General features: G+C 54.5%; 10 non-coding genes across 10 annotated transcripts; all 10 read right to left on the bottom strand.

The window, feature by feature from the left end:
• Window positions 1–555: 555 nt before the first annotated feature.
• LOC137752783 (small nucleolar RNA SNORD116) lies at window positions 556–647 on the bottom strand. The gene has a single exon (XR_011071286.1). It is a non-coding gene; the product is annotated as a small nucleolar RNA SNORD116 (small nucleolar RNA).
• A 2,408-nt stretch (window positions 648–3,055) lies between these two features.
• LOC137778305 (small nucleolar RNA SNORD116) lies at window positions 3,056–3,147 on the bottom strand. Its single transcript, XR_011076834.1, has one exon. It is a non-coding gene; the product is annotated as a small nucleolar RNA SNORD116 (small nucleolar RNA).
• Window positions 3,148–3,536: 389 nt separating this feature from the next.
• LOC137751804 (small nucleolar RNA SNORD116) lies at window positions 3,537–3,628 on the bottom strand. Its single transcript, XR_011070963.1, has one exon. It is a non-coding gene; the product is annotated as a small nucleolar RNA SNORD116 (small nucleolar RNA).
• A 2,458-nt stretch (window positions 3,629–6,086) lies between these two features.
• LOC137752779 (small nucleolar RNA SNORD116) lies at window positions 6,087–6,178 on the bottom strand. The gene has a single exon (XR_011071285.1). It is a non-coding gene; the product is annotated as a small nucleolar RNA SNORD116 (small nucleolar RNA).
• Window positions 6,179–8,586: 2,408 nt separating this feature from the next.
• Window positions 8,587–8,678, bottom strand: LOC137778299 (small nucleolar RNA SNORD116). The gene has a single exon (XR_011076833.1). It is a non-coding gene; the product is annotated as a small nucleolar RNA SNORD116 (small nucleolar RNA).
• A 389-nt stretch (window positions 8,679–9,067) lies between these two features.
• Window positions 9,068–9,159, bottom strand: LOC137751800 (small nucleolar RNA SNORD116). The gene has a single exon (XR_011070962.1). It is a non-coding gene; the product is annotated as a small nucleolar RNA SNORD116 (small nucleolar RNA).
• Window positions 9,160–11,617: 2,458 nt separating this feature from the next.
• LOC137752774 (small nucleolar RNA SNORD116) lies at window positions 11,618–11,709 on the bottom strand. The gene has a single exon (XR_011071284.1). It is a non-coding gene; the product is annotated as a small nucleolar RNA SNORD116 (small nucleolar RNA).
• Window positions 11,710–14,117: 2,408 nt separating this feature from the next.
• Window positions 14,118–14,209, bottom strand: LOC137778297 (small nucleolar RNA SNORD116). The gene has a single exon (XR_011076830.1). It is a non-coding gene; the product is annotated as a small nucleolar RNA SNORD116 (small nucleolar RNA).
• Window positions 14,210–14,598: 389 nt separating this feature from the next.
• On the bottom strand, window positions 14,599–14,690 carry LOC137751795 (small nucleolar RNA SNORD116). Its single transcript, XR_011070961.1, has one exon. It is a non-coding gene; the product is annotated as a small nucleolar RNA SNORD116 (small nucleolar RNA).
• A 2,458-nt stretch (window positions 14,691–17,148) lies between these two features.
• LOC137752768 (small nucleolar RNA SNORD116) lies at window positions 17,149–17,240 on the bottom strand. The gene has a single exon (XR_011071283.1). It is a non-coding gene; the product is annotated as a small nucleolar RNA SNORD116 (small nucleolar RNA).
• Between the last annotated feature and the right edge of the window lie 1,943 nt (window positions 17,241–19,183).

Genomic DNA, 19,183 nt, shown 5'->3' with positions numbered 1-19,183 from the left:
CTTGACTAAGGCATTTTCCAGCCCCTTCACACAGCACACACAAGCAGGACACAACCCGAGGAGGAGCCATCAGATTGCCTAAACTCCCAGGAACACTGGCCCATTTGATTTCTCCCCTCATCAGGAGAAACCTAAATTGCATATGGTCTCCCAAGCAGAACATGACAAAGAAGCCTGGCCTAGGCCTGGAATCCTGTTCTGACCCTGAGCCTACAGACTTCTGTTTCTTTGAGGCCACAAGGCAATGACCAGCAGGTGGGGGCAGCCTGTAGAACACAAGCGCAGGTGGCAGAACCAGCAATGGCGCACGCTTCCTCTCCTACCTGCATGCTGAACCGTGACAGGGGACAGCAGTCCTGGCTAGACCAAGGAACAAAGAGACGGCAAGCTGTCCCAAGCCTTCCCACCTGCATTGGCATCCCAGGCTCCTTTCCCAATGGCTCTTCTCCCCATGAGATGACCACAACCCTCAACTTGAACAACGTGGCTGTGGACACCCACAGCCGCAAATGCAATGTGAACCTCTCCCTACTTTCCTTTTGGGAGCCACGTGCTGGACCTCAGTTCCAAAGAGGAGACGGTAGGGATTTTTCACTCATTTTGTTCAGATTTCCAAGGAATGCATTTGTGGGAGTCATCATCGATCCAAACACGGGCTCAAACGTTGGACATGCAAAGTTGCAGATTCCACCATGGGACGGCCAGCGAGCTGAATCATATCAGCGTACAGAAGTGGCCAGAGCCGAGCCATGGGTCAGGAAATGCAGCCAGTTCTCAGGGCATCAAAGCTCGTGTTCCCCGAGAAATTACCAGAAGGTGAGGGTGTAGCCCCGGTGCACACGTTCCCGTCGCCAAACCTTTAGGTTAAGCAAAGAAGTGTCCCTTACCGCAACAAGGGTTAAAGCAGGATCCTCATGGAATGCACGCCAGGACCCATCCGAGACTCCTTCGCCTGGCCTCGCCTTGCCACGCCGTCCTCCTTTCAACGGGTATCAGGGATTATACGGATGGCCCCAGGCTGCTGCTAGCATTCTTTCCCTGGCATTCCACCTGGCTCGGGTGAGAGAACACACGCAGGCTTGAGGAGGGTGCACGGGCACAGCGAGGGACAGGTCGATACCACCCAGTGATGTGTGTTCTATCTCTCCTCAACATTTCATTTGCTGTCCGTCTTGCCTGTGTGTACGCACCCAAACGTGAAAGCATCGTGGCACAGGCGCCTTCAGAGCATGCGGCCATCAGGACAAAGAGCGCCGCCGGCCAACAACACCCTGGTCTCGGTCCCTGAAATTCCTCTCCTGAGCAATCTGCCCCGCATCACAGCAAAACGATGTCTTCCTGATCCCCTGAGACACCCTCAGGACAACTGGGCCCCCTCAGCCTAAGAGCAAGTGCCCTCTTTGGCAACAAACACGCCCTTGGCACTTATGATTCCACACAGTGGACACACCCTCAAGGCGAGAGATCTTCCACAAGGGAAGGGCCCTTGGCCGAATATGACGACCTCCATCAAAAGCGGCTCGTAGGGACCCGTGACAAAGGGCACCTGAGGAACCCCTGGACTGATCAAGGGAGACTCACCAGCAGGCATACTTCCTGGTCTCCTGCCAAGCCAGAGGAACTTCTTAGGACCGCAACCAAAGCTAATGGCAAGGGAGCCATTCCAATGCCCAAAGTGGCGGGGCAAACCCTTGCAGCAACTGGGTATCTTATTGTACCACCTTGCACATTGTCTTTCTTCCCTTCAAGGACTAGACCTTGGAGAAACCATGAGACCCTGGTCCTCCAGAACCAACGTGTCACCCACAGCCGTGCAATGAGGGAACGCCTCCAACATCCTGGACCCTTGAACCGGCATGACTTCTCTGGCTTGAAGCCATGCATGCTGGAGATCACAGGCTCGCAGCACCAGAAGGCGGCAGGACAAAATGACCCCTGCAGCACACATTCACTCCAGCCCTTAAACCTGTAGCATTTCCTTGGCAGCCAACTCGCTTCTTTCTGCATGGTTGGGCCCAAAGACCTCCGGGAAGAGCTCCAAACCTCAGGGAATGCTATGCCGACTGGGCATAGCAATGACGCTGGGCTGTCCGAAGGAACACCTTAACATCCTCAACATAGGGGCAAGGAGGCCACACAGGGACAAAACATCCCAACGGCTCCAAATCGGGCCCAGTGAGAAGACACCATACTGTGCTGTGAAGGCACCATTCAGTGGAACAAGGACCCGCCGTGAAGCACATTGAGAAAGGAGAGGAAAAGGTTGGGATGGTCCATGAATGTGCACCTGTGTTCCTTCCCTACACGGGACTCCAAATGCTCCTGAAGATATCCCAAAAGAGTTCCGGGAACCCTATGTCCACCGAACATCTATCCACCCAACAGTAAGCCTGTGGGCTTAGCCAACACTCTCACGTGTATTTCCCACTCGCCTTGCCTTCCTCTCTCCACCAGGATCCAGACGAATCCACCCCTCACCTAAGTAGCTTGATATCCCCTGGAATTGCCTAAGGCATTTTCCAACCTCTCCACACACAACACACAAGCAGGACACAACCCAAGGAGGAGCCAACAGCGTCGCCCAAATCTGTGGGACGGTGGCCCATTTGATTTCCCCTGACCATCAGGGCAAATGTAAACTACATCCCACCTCCCAAGCTGAACATGACATAGAAGCCTGGCCTGGCCAGGACTCCTTCTCTGACCCTGAGTGCAGAGACTTCTGCTTCCTTGCGGGAACAAGGCAACGACCTGAGCTCGAGGGTGGCCTGTAGATCTCGAGGGGAAGCCAGAGGAGTACCAGTGGCTCACGCTTCCTTTCATACCTGCATACAGACCGTGGCAGGATATAGCAGTTTTGGCTAGACTCAGGTGCCCAGAGACATCAAGTTGTCCTTAGCCTTCCCATGTAGATGGACATCCCAGGCTCCTTTCCACATGGCTCTTTCTGCACGAGAAGCCCGCCACCCTCAACTTGAACAATGTTGCTGCACACGCCCACAGTAGCAAATGCGACATGGACCTCTCCCTAATTTTCCTTTGGGAGCCACGTGCTGGACCTCAGTTAGGATGAGAAGATGGTAGGTATTGCTCATTCATTTTGTTTAGATTTTGAAGGAATGCATTTATGGGAGTCATCATCGATCCACGCAGCTGCTCAAAGGCTGGACGTGCAAAGTCGCGGATTGTCAGCAAGCTAAAACCTCTCAGCAGTAGGGAGCGGCCAGACTCGAGCCACGGGGCAGAAAGTGCACCCAAGTCTCAGGGCATTGGAGCTCGGGTTCCCCAGGAAGAGCCCGGAATGTGACGGGGTAGTCTCGCCGCACAAGTCCCCGTGGCCAAACATCTAGGTTTCTTCAAAGAAGTTCCGTTTACCCCCACAAGGTTTCTACCACGAACCTTGTCAAGCCAGAGGCGATGCCCTTGGGTCGTACAGAAAGCTATTGGCATTGGAGATATTCCAATGCCCAAACTGGCAGGGCAAACCCTTGCAGCAACTGGGTAACTTGCCCTGGCGCATTGTATTTTTGCCCCCGGGACTGTCAGTGACATGACCGCGGAGAAACCTGAGACCCATTCATTGGTTCAGAGTTCCAAGCAGTGCATTTATGGGAGTCATCATCAATCCACCTGCTCAAAGGCTGCACGTTCAAAGTTGCAGGCTCCACCGCAGGGCAGCCAACGATCTCAATCATGTCAGCAGTCAGGAGCGGCCAGAGCCGACCCACGGGGCTGCCAATGGAGCTAAGGATCATGGCATCGGATCTGGGGTGCCACTGGAGGAGCCAAGAAGGTGAGGGTGTAGTCTCAGGGCACAAGTCCCCGTGGCCAAACATCTAGGTTTCTGCAAAGAATTTCCACTCACCACCACAAGGTTCCTACGAGGATCCTCAAGTACTTCACGCCAAAATCACTCTGAGACTCTTTTGCCTCGACTTGCCTCAACTTGCCGCACTGTCCTCACTTCGCCAGGTTTCATGGACTATACAGAGGGCCCCATGCTGCTGCAGGTGTTTGTTCCCGGGCACTCCACCACCTGCCTCAGTGTGACAGAACACAGGGATGTTTGAGAAAAGTGAACGGGGGCACAGAGGCAAAGGGTGATACTGCCCAGCGAAGTGCGCTGCGATGTGCGCTATATCTCCCCTCAACATTTCATTTGCAGCCCATCATGTCTGTGTGTCCACAGCCAAACGTGAATGCATCATGGCACAGATGCCTTCAGAGTGCACGGGCATCAACACAAAGAGCACGGCCGTCCATCAAACCCCTGGTATGGGCCTTGAACTTCCCTGCCTGAGCCGCCTCCCCACCGACACAGCATAGGGATGTCATCCTGAACCGCTGAGACACCCTCAGGGGAAATGGGATTACTCAGCGTAAGAGCCACTGCCCTCTGGGGAACCAAACCACTCCTGGCGCATACGCTTCCACACAATGGACTCAGCCTCAAGGGGAAATGTGGTCCCTGAGATCTTCCACAAGGGAACGACCCTTGGACAAATGTCACGACCTCCAACAAAAGCAGCTTGTAGGGACCGGTGACAAATCGCACCAGAGGAACTCCTGGACTGAATAATGGAGATTCACCTGTAGCCATACTTCCTGGCCTGCTGCCAAGACTGGCAACCTACCCTTAGCCCACACACAAAGCTAATGGCACGGGAACCATTCCGATGCTCAACGCGGCGGGGAAACCCTTGCAACAATGGTGTAACTTGCAGTGGTGTCTGGCACTTTCACACTCTGGGCCCATCAGTGACGTGACATTGGGGAAACCGTGAGGCCCAGGTACTCTACAAGCAACTTGTTACCCACAGCCATGCAACGAGAGAACCCAGACAACAGCCTAGACACTTGAACCGGTATGATTTGTCTGGCCTGTGGCCAGGCTCGCCGGATACCACAGTCTCGACGCACCAGCGGGTGGCAGGAAAAATGACACCCACACCACACATCCTCTCCTGCCCTTAAAACTGTAGCCTTTCCTTGGCAACCGACTCCCTTGTTTCTGCATGGTTGCGCCCAATGACCTCCTAGTAGAGCTCCAATCCTCAGGGAACGCTATGTGGGCCGGGTATAGAAATGATGCTTGGCTGTCCTCAGGAACACCTTCACATCTTCAACACAGGGGGAACGTGGCCAGACAGGGACAAAACACCCCAAGGCCTCTAAATCGGCCCCCATGAGAAGACACCATACTGTGCCATGAAGGCAACCTTTCGCTGGACAAGGACCCGCCATGAAGCAAATCGACCAAGGAGAGGAAAGAGGCGGGACAGTCCACAAAGGTGCTCCCGTATTCTCTCCCTACACGTGCCTCCAGATGCTCCTGAGGGAATCCCAAATGTGTTCCGGGGACCCCATGGCCACCGTCGATCTATCCACCCACCAATAAACCTGTGGGCTTAGTCAGCCATCTCACGTGTCTCTTTCACTCGCCTTGCCTTACTCTCTCTCCACCGGGATCCCAACGTGTCACGGCAAGATGCCAGAGCCACCCCTCACCAAGGAAGCTTGCCGTGACCAAGCTTGACTAAGGCATTTTCCAGCCCCTTCACACAGCACACACAAGCAGGACACAACCCGAGGAGGAGCCATCAGATTGCCTAAACTCCCAGGAACACTGGCCCATTTGATTTCTCCCCTCATCAGGAGAAACATAAATTGCATATGGTCTCCCAAGCAGAACATGACAAAGAAGCCTGGCCTAGGCCTGGAATCCTGTTCTGACCCTGAGCCTACAGACTTCTGTTTCTTTGAGGCCACACGGCAATGACCAGCAGGTGGGGGCAGCCTGTAGAACACAAGCGCAGGTGGCAGAACCAGCAATGGCGCACGCTTCCTCTCCTACCTGCATGCTGAACCGTGACAGGGGACAGCAGTCCTGGCTAGACCAAGGAACAAAGAGACGGCAAGCTGTCCCAAGCCTTCCCACCTGCATTGGCATCCCAGGCTCCTTTCCCAATGGCTCTTCTCCCCATGAGATGACCACAACCCTCAACTTGAACAACGTGGCTGTGGACACCCACAGCCGCAAATGCAATGTGAACCTCTCCCTACTTTCCTTTTGGGAGCCACGTGCTGGACCTCAGTTCCAAAGAGGAGACGGTAGGGATTTTTCACTCATTTTGTTCAGATTTCCAAGGAATGCATTTGTGGGAGTCATCATCGATCCAAACACGGGCTCAAACGTTGGACATGCAAAGTTGCAGATTCCACCATGGGACGGCCAGCGAGCTGAATCATATCAGCGTACAGAAGTGGCCAGAGCCGAGCCATGGGTCAGGAAATGCAGCCAGTTCTCAGGGCATCAAAGCTCGTGTTCCCCGAGAAATTACCAGAAGGTGAGGGTGTAGCCCCGGTGCACACGTTCCCGTCGCCAAACCTTTAGGTTAAGCAAAGAAGTGTCCCTTACCGCAACAAGGGTTAAAGCAGGATCCTCATGGAATGCACGCCAGGACCCATCCGAGACTCCTTCGCCTGGCCTCGCCTTGCCACGCCGTCCTCCTTTCAACGGGTATCAGGGATTATACGGATGGCCCCAGGCTGCTGCTAGCATTCTTTCCCTGGCATTCCACCTGGCTCGGGTGAGAGAACACACGCAGGCTTGAGGAGGGTGCACGGGCACAGCGAGGGACAGGTCGATACCACCCAGTGATGTGTGTTCTATCTCTCCTCAACATTTCATTTGCTGTCCGTCTTGCCTGTGTGTACGCACCCAAACGTGAAAGCATCGTGGCACAGGCGCCTTCAGAGCATGCGGCCATCAGGACAAAGAGCGCCGCCGGCCAACAACACCCTGGTCTCGGGCCCTGAAATTCCTCTCCTGAGCAATCTGCCCCGCATCACAGCAAAACGATGTCTTCCTGATCCCCTGAGACACCCTCAGGACAACTGGGCCCCCTCAGCCTAAGAGCAAGTGCCCTCTTTGGCAACAAACACGCCCTTGGCACTTATGATTCCACACAGTGGACACACCCTCAAGGCGAGAGATCTTCCACAAGGGAAGGGCCCTTGGCCGAATATGACGACCTCCATCAAAAGCGGCTCGTAGGGACCCGTGACAAAGGGCACCTGAGGAACCCCTGGACTGATCAAGGGAGACTCACCAGCAGGCATACTTCCTGGTCTCCTGCCAAGCCAGAGGAACTTCTTAGGACCGCAACCAAAGCTAATGGCAAGGGAGCCATTCCAATGCCCAAAGTGGCGGGGCAAACCCTTGCAGCAACTGGGTATCTTATTGTACCACCTTGCACATTGTCTTTCTTCCCTTCAAGGACTAGACCTTGGAGAAACCATGAGACCCTGGTCCTCCAGAACCAACGTGTCACCCACAGCCGTGCAATGAGGGAACGCCTCCAACATCCTGGACCCTTGAACCGGCATGACTTCTCTGGCTTGAAGCCATGCATGCTGGAGATCACAGGCTCGCAGCACCAGAAGGCGGCAGGACAAAATGACCCCTGCAGCACACATTCACTCCAGCCCTTAAACCTGTAGCATTTCCTTGGCAGCCAACTCGCTTCTTTCTGCATGGTTGGGCCCAAAGACCTCCGGGAAGAGCTCCAAACCTCAGGGAATGCTATGCCGACTGGGCATAGCAATGACGCTGGGCTGTCCGAAGGAACACCTTAACATCCTCAACATAGGGGCAAGGAGGCCACACAGGGACAAAACATCCCAACGGCTCCAAATCGGGCCCAGTGAGAAGACACCATACTGTGCTGTGAAGGCACCATTCAGTGGAACAAGGACCCGCCGTGAAGCACATTGAGAAAGGAGAGGAAAAGGTTGGGATGGTCCATGAATGTGCACCTGTGTTCCTTCCCTACACGGGACTCCAAATGCTCCTGAAGATATCCCAAAAGAGTTCCGGGAACCCTATGTCCACCGAACATCTATCCACCCAACAGTAAGCCTGTGGGCTTAGCCAACACTCTCACGTGTATTTCCCACTCGCCTTGCCTTCCTCTCTCCACCAGGATCCAGACGAATCCACCCCTCACCTAAGTAGCTTGATATCCCCTGGAATTGCCTAAGGCATTTTCCAACCTCTCCACACACAACACACAAGCAGGACACAACCCAAGGAGGAGCCAACAGCGTCGCCCAAATCTGTGGGACGGTGGCCCATTTGATTTCCCCTGACCATCAGGGCAAATGTAAACTACATCCCACCTCCCAAGCTGAACATGACATAGAAGCCTGGCCTGGCCAGGACTCCTTCTCTGACCCTGAGTGCAGAGACTTCTGCTTCCTTGCGGGAACAAGGCAACGACCTGAGCTCGAGGGTGGCCTGTAGATCTCGAGGGGAAGCCAGAGGAGTACCAGTGGCTCACGCTTCCTTTCATACCTGCATACAGACCGTGGCAGGATATAGCAGTTTTGGCTAGACTCAGGTGCCCAGAGACATCAAGTTGTCCTTAGCCTTCCCATGTAGATGGACATCCCAGGCTCCTTTCCACATGGCTCTTTCTGCACGAGAAGCCCGCCACCCTCAACTTGAACAATGTTGCTGCACACGCCCACAGTAGCAAATGCGACATGGACCTCTCCCTAATTTTCCTTTGGGAGCCACGTGCTGGACCTCAGTTAGGATGAGAAGATGGTAGGTATTGCTCATTCATTTTGTTTAGATTTTGAAGGAATGCATTTATGGGAGTCATCATCGATCCACGCAGCTGCTCAAAGGCTGGACGTGCAAAGTCGCGGATTGTCAGCAAGCTAAAACCTCTCAGCAGTAGGGAGCGGCCAGACTCGAGCCACGGGGCAGAAAGTGCACCCAAGTCTCAGGGCATTGGAGCTCGGGTTCCCCAGGAAGAGCCCGGAATGTGACGGGGTAGTCTCGCCGCACAAGTCCCCGTGGCCAAACATCTAGGTTTCTTCAAAGAAGTTCCGTTTACCCCCACAAGGTTTCTACCACGAACCTTGTCAAGCCAGAGGCGATGCCCTTGGGTCGTACAGAAAGCTATTGGCATTGGAGATATTCCAATGCCCAAACTGGCAGGGCAAACCCTTGCAGCAACTGGGTAACTTGCCCTGGCGCATTGTATTTTTGCCCCCGGGACTGTCAGTGACATGACCGCGGAGAAACCTGAGACCCATTCATTGGTTCAGAGTTCCAAGCAGTGCATTTATGGGAGTCATCATCAATCCACCTGCTCAAAGGCTGCACGTTCAAAGTTGCAGGCTCCACCGCAGGGCAGCCAACGATCTCAATCATGTCAGCAGTCAGGAGCGGCCAGAGCCGACCCACGGGGCTGCCAATGGAGCTAAGGATCATGGCATCGGATCTGGGGTGCCACTGGAGGAGCCAAGAAGGTGAGGGTGTAGTCTCAGGGCACAAGTCCCCGTGGCCAAACATCTAGGTTTCTGCAAAGAATTTCCACTCACCACCACAAGGTTCCTACGAGGATCCTCAAGTACTTCACGCCAAAATCACTCTGAGACTCTTTTGCCTCGACTTGCCTCAACTTGCCGCACTGTCCTCACTTCGCCAGGTTTCATGGACTATACAGAGGGCCCCATGCTGCTGCAGGTGTTTGTTCCCGGGCACTCCACCACCTGCCTCAGTGTGACAGAACACAGGGATGTTTGAGAAAAGTGAACGGGGGCACAGAGGCAAAGGGTGATACTGCCCAGCGAAGTGCGCTGCGATGTGCGCTATATCTCCCCTCAACATTTCATTTGCAGCCCATCATGTCTGTGTGTCCACAGCCAAACGTGAATGCATCATGGCACAGATGCCTTCAGAGTGCACGGGCATCAACACAAAGAGCACGGCCGTCCATCAAACCCCTGGTATGGGCCTTGAACTTCCCTGCCTGAGCCGCCTCCCCACCGACACAGCATAGGGATGTCATCCTGAACCGCTGAGACACCCTCAGGGGAAATGGGATTACTCAGCGTAAGAGCCACTGCCCTCTGGGGAACCAAACCACTCCTGGCGCATACGCTTCCACACAATGGACTCAGCCTCAAGGGGAAATGTGGTCCCTGAGATCTTCCACAAGGGAACGACCCTTGGACAAATGTCACGACCTCCAACAAAAGCAGCTTGTAGGGACCGGTGACAAATCGCACCAGAGGAACTCCTGGACTGAATAATGGAGATTCACCTGTAGCCATACTTCCTGGCCTGCTGCCAAGACTGGCAACCTACCCTTAGCCCACACACAAAGCTAATGGCACGGGAACCATTCCGATGCTCAACGCGGCGGGGAAACCCTTGCAACAATGGTGTAACTTGCAGTGGTGTCTGGCACTTTCACACTCTGGGCCCATCAGTGACGTGACATTGGGGAAACCGTGAGGCCCAGGTACTCTACAAGCAACTTGTTACCCACAGCCATGCAACGAGAGAACCCAGACAACAGCCTAGACACTTGAACCGGTATGATTTGTCTGGCCTGTGGCCAGGCTCGCCGGATACCACAGTCTCGACGCACCAGCGGGTGGCAGGAAAAATGACACCCACACCACACATCCTCTCCTGCCCTTAAAACTGTAGCCTTTCCTTGGCAACCGACTCCCTTGTTTCTGCATGGTTGCGCCCAATGACCTCCTAGTAGAGCTCCAATCCTCAGGGAACGCTATGTGGGCCGGGTATAGAAATGATGCTTGGCTGTCCTCAGGAACACCTTCACATCTTCAACACAGGGGGAACGTGGCCAGACAGGGACAAAACACCCCAAGGCCTCTAAATCGGCCCCCATGAGAAGACACCATACTGTGCCATGAAGGCAACCTTTCGCTGGACAAGGACCCGCCATGAAGCAAATCGACCAAGGAGAGGAAAGAGGCGGGACAGTCCACAAAGGTGCTCCCGTATTCTCTCCCTACACGTGCCTCCAGATGCTCCTGAGGGAATCCCAAATGTGTTCCGGGGACCCCATGGCCACCGTCGATCTATCCACCCACCAATAAACCTGTGGGCTTAGTCAGCCATCTCACGTGTCTCTTTCACTCGCCTTGCCTTACTCTCTCTCCACCGGGATCCCAACGTGTCACGGCAAGATGCCAGAGCCACCCCTCACCAAGGAAGCTTGCCGTGACCAAGCTTGACTAAGGCATTTTCCAGCCCCTTCACACAGCACACACAAGCAGGACACAACCCGAGGAGGAGCCATCAGATTGCCTAAACTCCCAGGAACACTGGCCCATTTGATTTCTCCCCTCATCAGGAGAAACATAAATTGCATATGGTCTCCCAAGCAGAACATGACAAAGAAGCCTGGCCTAGGCCTGGAATCCTGTTCTGACCCTGAGCCTACAGACTTCTGTTTCTTTGAGGCCACACGGCAATGACCAGCAGGTGGGGGCAGCCTGTAGAACACAAGCGCAGGTGGCAGAACCAGCAATGGCGCACGCTTCCTCTCCTACCTGCATGCTGAACCGTGACAGGGGACAGCAGTCCTGGCTAGACCAAGGAACAAAGAGACGGCAAGCTGTCCCAAGCCTTCCCACCTGCATTGGCATCCCAGGCTCCTTTCCCAATGGCTCTTCTCCCCATGAGATGACCACAACCCTCAACTTGAACAACGTGGCTGTGGACACCCACAGCCGCAAATGCAATGTGAACCTCTCCCTACTTTCCTTTTGGGAGCCACGTGCTGGACCTCAGTTCCAAAGAGGAGACGGTAGGGATTTTTCACTCATTTTGTTCAGATTTCCAAGGAATGCATTTGTGGGAGTCATCATCGATCCAAACACGGGCTCAAACGTTGGACATGCAAAGTTGCAGATTCCACCATGGGACGGCCAGCGAGCTGAATCATATCAGCGTACAGAAGTGGCCAGAGCCGAGCCATGGGTCAGGAAATGCAGCCAGTTCTCAGGGCATCAAAGCTCGTGTTCCCCGAGAAATTACCAGAAGGTGAGGGTGTAGCCCCGGTGCACACGTTCCCGTCGCCAAACCTTTAGGTTAAGCAAAGAAGTGTCCCTTACCGCAACAAGGGTTAAAGCAGGATCCTCATGGAATGCACGCCAGGACCCATCCGAGACTCCTTCGCCTGGCCTCGCCTTGCCACGCCGTCCTCCTTTCAACGGGTATCAGGGATTATACGGATGGCCCCAGGCTGCTGCTAGCATTCTTTCCCTGGCATTCCACCTGGCTCGGGTGAGAGAACACACGCAGGCTTGAGGAGGGTGCACGGGCACAGCGAGGGACAGGTCGATACCACCCAGTGATGTGTGTTCTATCTCTCCTCAACATTTCATTTGCTGTCCGTCTTGCCTGTGTGTACGCACCCAAACGTGAAAGCATCGTGGCACAGGCGCCTTCAGAGCATGCGGCCATCAGGACAAAGAGCGCCGCCGGCCAACAACACCCTGGTCTCGGGCCCTGAAATTCCTCTCCTGAGCAATCTGCCCCGCATCACAGCAAAACGATGTCTTCCTGATCCCCTGAGACACCCTCAGGACAACTGGGCCCCCTCAGCCTAAGAGCAAGTGCCCTCTTTGGCAACAAACACGCCCTTGGCACTTATGATTCCACACAGTGGACACACCCTCAAGGCGAGAGATCTTCCACAAGGGAAGGGCCCTTGGCCGAATATGACGACCTCCATCAAAAGCGGCTCGTAGGGACCCGTGACAAAGGGCACCTGAGGAACCCCTGGACTGATCAAGGGAGACTCACCAGCAGGCATACTTCCTGGTCTCCTGCCAAGCCAGAGGAACTTCTTAGGACCGCAACCAAAGCTAATGGCAAGGGAGCCATTCCAATGCCCAAAGTGGCGGGGCAAACCCTTGCAGCAACTGGGTATCTTATTGTACCACCTTGCACATTGTCTTTCTTCCCTTCAAGGACTAGACCTTGGAGAAACCATGAGACCCTGGTCCTCCAGAACCAACGTGTCACCCACAGCCGTGCAATGAGGGAACGCCTCCAACATCCTGGACCCTTGAACCGGCATGACTTCTCTGGCTTGAAGCCATGCATGCTGGAGATCACAGGCTCGCAGCACCAGAAGGCGGCAGGACAAAATGACCCCTGCAGCACACATTCACTCCAGCCCTTAAACCTGTAGCATTTCCTTGGCAGCCAACTCGCTTCTTTCTGCATGGTTGGGCCCAAAGACCTCCGGGAAGAGCTCCAAACCTCAGGGAATGCTATGCCGACTGGGCATAGCAATGACGCTGGGCTGTCCGAAGGAACACCTTAACATCCTCAACATAGGGGCAAGGAGGCCACACAGGGACAAAACATCCCAACGGCTCCAAATCGGGCCCAGTGAGAAGACACCATACTGTGCTGTGAAGGCACCATTCAGTGGAACAAGGACCCGCCGTGAAGCACATTGAGAAAGGAGAGGAAAAGGTTGGGATGGTCCATGAATGTGCACCTGTGTTCCTTCCCTACACGGGACTCCAAATGCTCCTGAAGATATCCCAAAAGAGTTCCGGGAACCCTATGTCCACCGAACATCTATCCACCCAACAGTAAGCCTGTGGGCTTAGCCAACACTCTCACGTGTATTTCCCACTCGCCTTGCCTTCCTCTCTCCACCAGGATCCAGACGAATCCACCCCTCACCTAAGTAGCTTGATATCCCCTGGAATTGCCTAAGGCATTTTCCAACCTCTCCACACACAACACACAAGCAGGACACAACCCAAGGAGGAGCCAACAGCGTCGCCCAAATCTGTGGGACGGTGGCCCATTTGATTTCCCCTGACCATCAGGGCAAATGTAAACTACATCCCACCTCCCAAGCTGAACATGACATAGAAGCCTGGCCTGGCCAGGACTCCTTCTCTGACCCTGAGTGCAGAGACTTCTGCTTCCTTGCGGGAACAAGGCAACGACCTGAGCTCGAGGGTGGCCTGTAGATCTCGAGGGGAAGCCAGAGGAGTACCAGTGGCTCACGCTTCCTTTCATACCTGCATACAGACCGTGGCAGGATATAGCAGTTTTGGCTAGACTCAGGTGCCCAGAGACATCAAGTTGTCCTTAGCCTTCCCATGTAGATGGACATCCCAGGCTCCTTTCCACATGGCTCTTTCTGCACGAGAAGCCCGCCACCCTCAACTTGAACAATGTTGCTGCACACGCCCACAGTAGCAAATGCGACATGGACCTCTCCCTAATTTTCCTTTGGGAGCCACGTGCTGGACCTCAGTTAGGATGAGAAGATGGTAGGTATTGCTCATTCATTTTGTTTAGATTTTGAAGGAATGCATTTATGGGAGTCATCATCGATCCACGCAGCTGCTCAAAGGCTGGACGTGCAAAGTCGCGGATTGTCAGCAAGCTAAAACCTCTCAGCAGTAGGGAGCGGCCAGACTCGAGCCACGGGGCAGAAAGTGCACCCAAGTCTCAGGGCATTGGAGCTCGGGTTCCCCAGGAAGAGCCCGGAATGTGACGGGGTAGTCTCGCCGCACAAGTCCCCGTGGCCAAACATCTAGGTTTCTTCAAAGAAGTTCCGTTTACCCCCACAAGGTTTCTACCACGAACCTTGTCAAGCCAGAGGCGATGCCCTTGGGTCGTACAGAAAGCTATTGGCATTGGAGATATTCCAATGCCCAAACTGGCAGGGCAAACCCTTGCAGCAACTGGGTAACTTGCCCTGGCGCATTGTATTTTTGCCCCCGGGACTGTCAGTGACATGACCGCGGAGAAACCTGAGACCCATTCATTGGTTCAGAGTTCCAAGCAGTGCATTTATGGGAGTCATCATCAATCCACCTGCTCAAAGGCTGCACGTTCAAAGTTGCAGGCTCCACCGCAGGGCAGCCAACGATCTCAATCATGTCAGCAGTCAGGAGCGGCCAGAGCCGACCCACGGGGCTGCCAATGGAGCTAAGGATCATGGCATCGGATCTGGGGTGCCACTGGAGGAGCCAAGAAGGTGAGGGTGTAGTCTCAGGGCACAAGTCCCCGTGGCCAAACATCTAGGTTTCTGCAAAGAATTTCCACTCACCACCACAAGGTTCCTACGAGGATCCTCAAGTACTTCACGCCAAAATCACTCTGAGACTCTTTTGCCTCGACTTGCCTCAACTTGCCGCACTGTCCTCACTTCGCCAGGTTTCATGGACTATACAGAGGGCCCCATGCTGCTGCAGGTGTTTGTTCCCGGGCACTCCACCACCTGCCTCAGTGTGACAGAACACAGGGATGTTTGAGAAAAGTGAACGGGGGCACAGAGGCAAAGGGTGATACTGCCCAGCGAAGTGCGCTGCGATGTGCGCTATATCTCCCCTCAACATTTCATTTGCAGCCCATCATGTCTGTGTGTCCACAGCCAAACGTGAATGCATCATGGCACAGATGCCTTCAGAGTGCACGGGCATCAACACAAAGAGCACGGCCGTCCATCAAACCCCTGGTATGGGCCTTGAACTTCCCTGCCTGAGCCGCCTCCCCACCGACACAGCATAGGGATGTCATCCTGAACCGCTGAGACACCCTCAGGGGAAATGGGATTACTCAGCGTAAGAGCCACTGCCCTCTGGGGAACCAAACCACTCCTGGCGCATACGCTTCCACACAATGGACTCAGCCTCAAGGGGAAATGTGGTCCCTGAGATCTTCCACAAGGGAACGACCCTTGGACAAATGTCACGACCTCCAACAAAAGCAGCTTGTAGGGACCGGTGACAAATCGCACCAGAGGAACTCCTGGACTGAATAATGGAGATTCACCTGTAGCCATACTTCCTGGCCTGCTGCCAAGACTGGCAACCTACCCTTAGCCCACACACAAAGCTAATGGCACGGGAACCATTCCGATGCTCAACGCGGCGGGGAAACCCTTGCAACAATGGTGTAACTTGCAGTGGTGTCTGGCACTTTCACACTCTGGGCCCATCAGTGACGTGACATTGGGGAAACCGTGAGGCCCAGGTACTCTACAAGCAACTTGTTACCCACAGCCATGCAACGAGAGAACCCAGACAACAGCCTAGACACTTGAACCGGTATGATTTGTCTGGCCTGTGGCCAGGCTCGCCGGATACCACAGTCTCGACGCACCAGCGGGTGGCAGGAAAAATGACACCCACACCACACATCCTCTCCTGCCCTTAAAACTGTAGCCTTTCCTTGGCAACCGACTCCCTTGTTTCTGCATGGTTGCGCCCAATGACCTCCTAGTAGAGCTCCAATCCTCAGGGAACGCTATGTGGGCCGGGTATAGAAATGATGCTTGGCTGTCCTCAGGAACACCTTCACATCTTCAACACAGGGGGAACGTGGCCAGACAGGGACAAAACACCCCAAGGCCTCTAAATCGGCCCCCATGAGAAGACACCATACTGTGCCATGAAGGCAACCTTTCGCTGGACAAGGACCCGCCATGAAGCAAATCGACCAAGGAGAGGAAAGAGGCGGGACAGTCCACAAAGGTGCTCCCGTATTCTCTCCCTACACGTGCCTCCAGATGCTCCTGAGGGAATCCCAAATGTGTTCCGGGGACCCCATGGCCACCGTCGATCTATCCACCCACCAATAAACCTGTGGGCTTAGTCAGCCATCTCACGTGTCTCTTTCACTCGCCTTGCCTTACTCTCTCTCCACCGGGATCCCAACGTGTCACGGCAAGATGCCAGAGCCACCCCTCACCAAGGAAGCTTGCCGTGACCAAGCTTGACTAAGGCATTTTCCAGCCCCTTCACACAGCACACACAAGCAGGACACAACCCGAGGAGGAGCCATCAGATTGCCTAAACTCCCAGGAACACTGGCCCATTTGATTTCTCCCCTCATCAGGAGAAACCTAAATTGCATATGGTCTCCCAAGCAGAACATGACAAAGAAGCCTGGCCTAGGCCTGGAATCCTGTTCTGACCCTGAGCCTACAGACTTCTGTTTCTTTGAGGCCACACGGCAATGACCAGCAGGTGGGGGCAGCCTGTAGAACACAAGCGCAGGTGGCAGAACCAGCAATGGCGCACGCTTCCTCTCCTACCTGCATGCTGAACCGTGACAGGGGACAGAAGTCCTGGCTAGACCAAGGAACAAAGAGACGGCAAGCTGTCCCAAGCCTTCCCACCTGCATTGGCATCCCAGGCTCCTTTCCCAATGGCTCTTCTCCCCATGAGATGACCACAACCCTCAACTTGAACAACGTGGCTGTGGACACCCACAGCCGCAAATGCAATGTGAACCTCTCCCTACTTTCCTTTTGGGAGCCACGTGCTGGACCTCAGTTCCAAAGAGGAGACGGTAGGGATTTTTCACTCATTTTGTTCAGATTTCCAAGGAATGCATTTGTGGGAGTCATCATCGATCCAAACACGGGCTCAAACGTTGGACATGCAAAGTTGCAGATTCCACCATGGGACGGCCAGCGAGCTGAATCATATCAGCGTACAGAAGTGGCCAGAGCCGAGCCATGGGTCAGGAAATGCAGCCAGTTCTCAGGGCATCAAAGCTCGTGTTCCCCGAGAAATTACCAGAAGGTGAGGGTGTAGCCCCGGTGCACACGTTCCCGTCGCCAAACCTTTAGGTTAAGCAAAGAAGTGTCCCTTACCGCAACAAGGGTTAAAGCAGGATCCTCATGGAATGCACGCCAGGACCCATCCGAGACTCCTTCGCCTGGCCTCGCCTTGCCACGCCGTCCTCCTTTCAACGGGTATCAGGGATTATACGGATGGCCCCAGGCTGCTGCTAGCATTCTTTCCCTGGCATTCCACCTGGCTCGGGTGAGAGAACACACGCAGGCTTGAGGAGGGTGCACGGGCACAGCGAGGGACAGGTCGATACCACCCAGTGATGTGTGTTCTATCTCTCCTCAACATTTCATTTGCTGTCCGTCTTGCCTGTGTGTACGCACCCAAACGTGAAAGCATCGTGGCACAGGCGCCTTCAGAGCATGCGGCCATCAGGACAAAGAGCGCCGCCGGCCAACAACACCCTGGTCTCGGTCCCTGAAATTCCTCTCCTGAGCAATCTGCCCCGCATCACAGCAAAACGATGTCTTCCTGATCCCCTGAGACACCCTCAGGACAACTGGGCCCCCTCAGCCTAAGAGCAAGTGCCCTCTTTGGCAACAAACACGCCCTTGGCACTTATGATTCCACACAGTGGACACACCCTCAAGGCGAGAGATCTTCCACAAGGGAAGGGCCCTTGGCCGAATATGACGACCTCCATCAAAAGCGGCTCGTAGGGACCCGTGACAAAGGGCACCTGAGGAACCCCTGGACTGATCAAGGGAGACTCACCAGCAGGCATACTTCCTGGTCTCCTGCCAAGCCAGAGGAACTTCTTAGGACCGCAACCAAAGCTAATGGCAAGGGAGCCATTCCAATGCCCAAAGTGGCGGGGCAAACCCTTGCAGCAACTGGGTATCTTATTGTACCACCTTGCACATTGTCTTTCTTCCCTTCAAGGACTAGACCTTGGAGAAACCATGAGACCCTGGTCCTCCAGAACCAACGTGTCACCCACAGCCGTGCAATGAGGGAACGCCTCCAACATCCTGGACCCTTGAACCGGCATGACTTCTCTGGCTTGAAGCCATGCATGCTGGAGATCACAGGCTCGCAGCACCAGAAGGCGGCAGGACAAAATGACCCCTGCAGCACACATTCACTCCAGCCCTTAAACCTGTAGCATTTCCTTGGCAGCCAACTCGCTTCTTTCTGCATGGTTGGGCCCAAAGACCTCCGGGAAGAGCTCCAAACCTCAGGGAATGCTATGCCGACTGGGCATAGCAATGACGCTGGGCTGTCCGAAGGAACACCTTAACATCCTCAACATAGGGGCAAGGAGGCCACACAGGGACAAAACATCCCAACGGCTCCAAATCGGGCCCAGTGAGAAGACACCATACTGTGCTGTGAAGGCACCATTCAGTGGAACAAGGACCCGCCGTGAAGCACATTGAGAAAGGAGAGGAAAAGGTTGGGATGGTCCATGAATGTGCACCTGTGTTCCTTCCCTACACGGGACTCCAAATGCTCCTGAAGATATCCCAAAAGAGTTCCGGGAACCCTATGTCCACCGAACATCTATCCACCCAACAGTAAGCCTGTGGGCTTAGCCAACACTCTCACGTGTATTTCCCACTCGCCTTGCCTTCCTCTCTCCACCAGGATCCAGACGAATCCACCCCTCACCTAAGTAGCTTGATATCCCCTGGAATTGCCTAAGGCATTTTCCAACCTCTCCACACACAACACACAAGCAGGACACAACCCAAGGAGGAGCCAACAGCGTCGCCCAAATCTG

Source organism: Eschrichtius robustus, chromosome 1 (assembly GCF_028021215.1).
Source record: "Eschrichtius robustus isolate mEscRob2 chromosome 1, mEscRob2.pri, whole genome shotgun sequence".
Taxonomy (NCBI): Eukaryota; Metazoa; Chordata; class Mammalia; order Artiodactyla; family Eschrichtiidae; genus Eschrichtius; species Eschrichtius robustus.
Note: the sequence above shows the minus strand (reverse complement) of the source record. Positions and strands in the feature narration are given on the sequence as shown.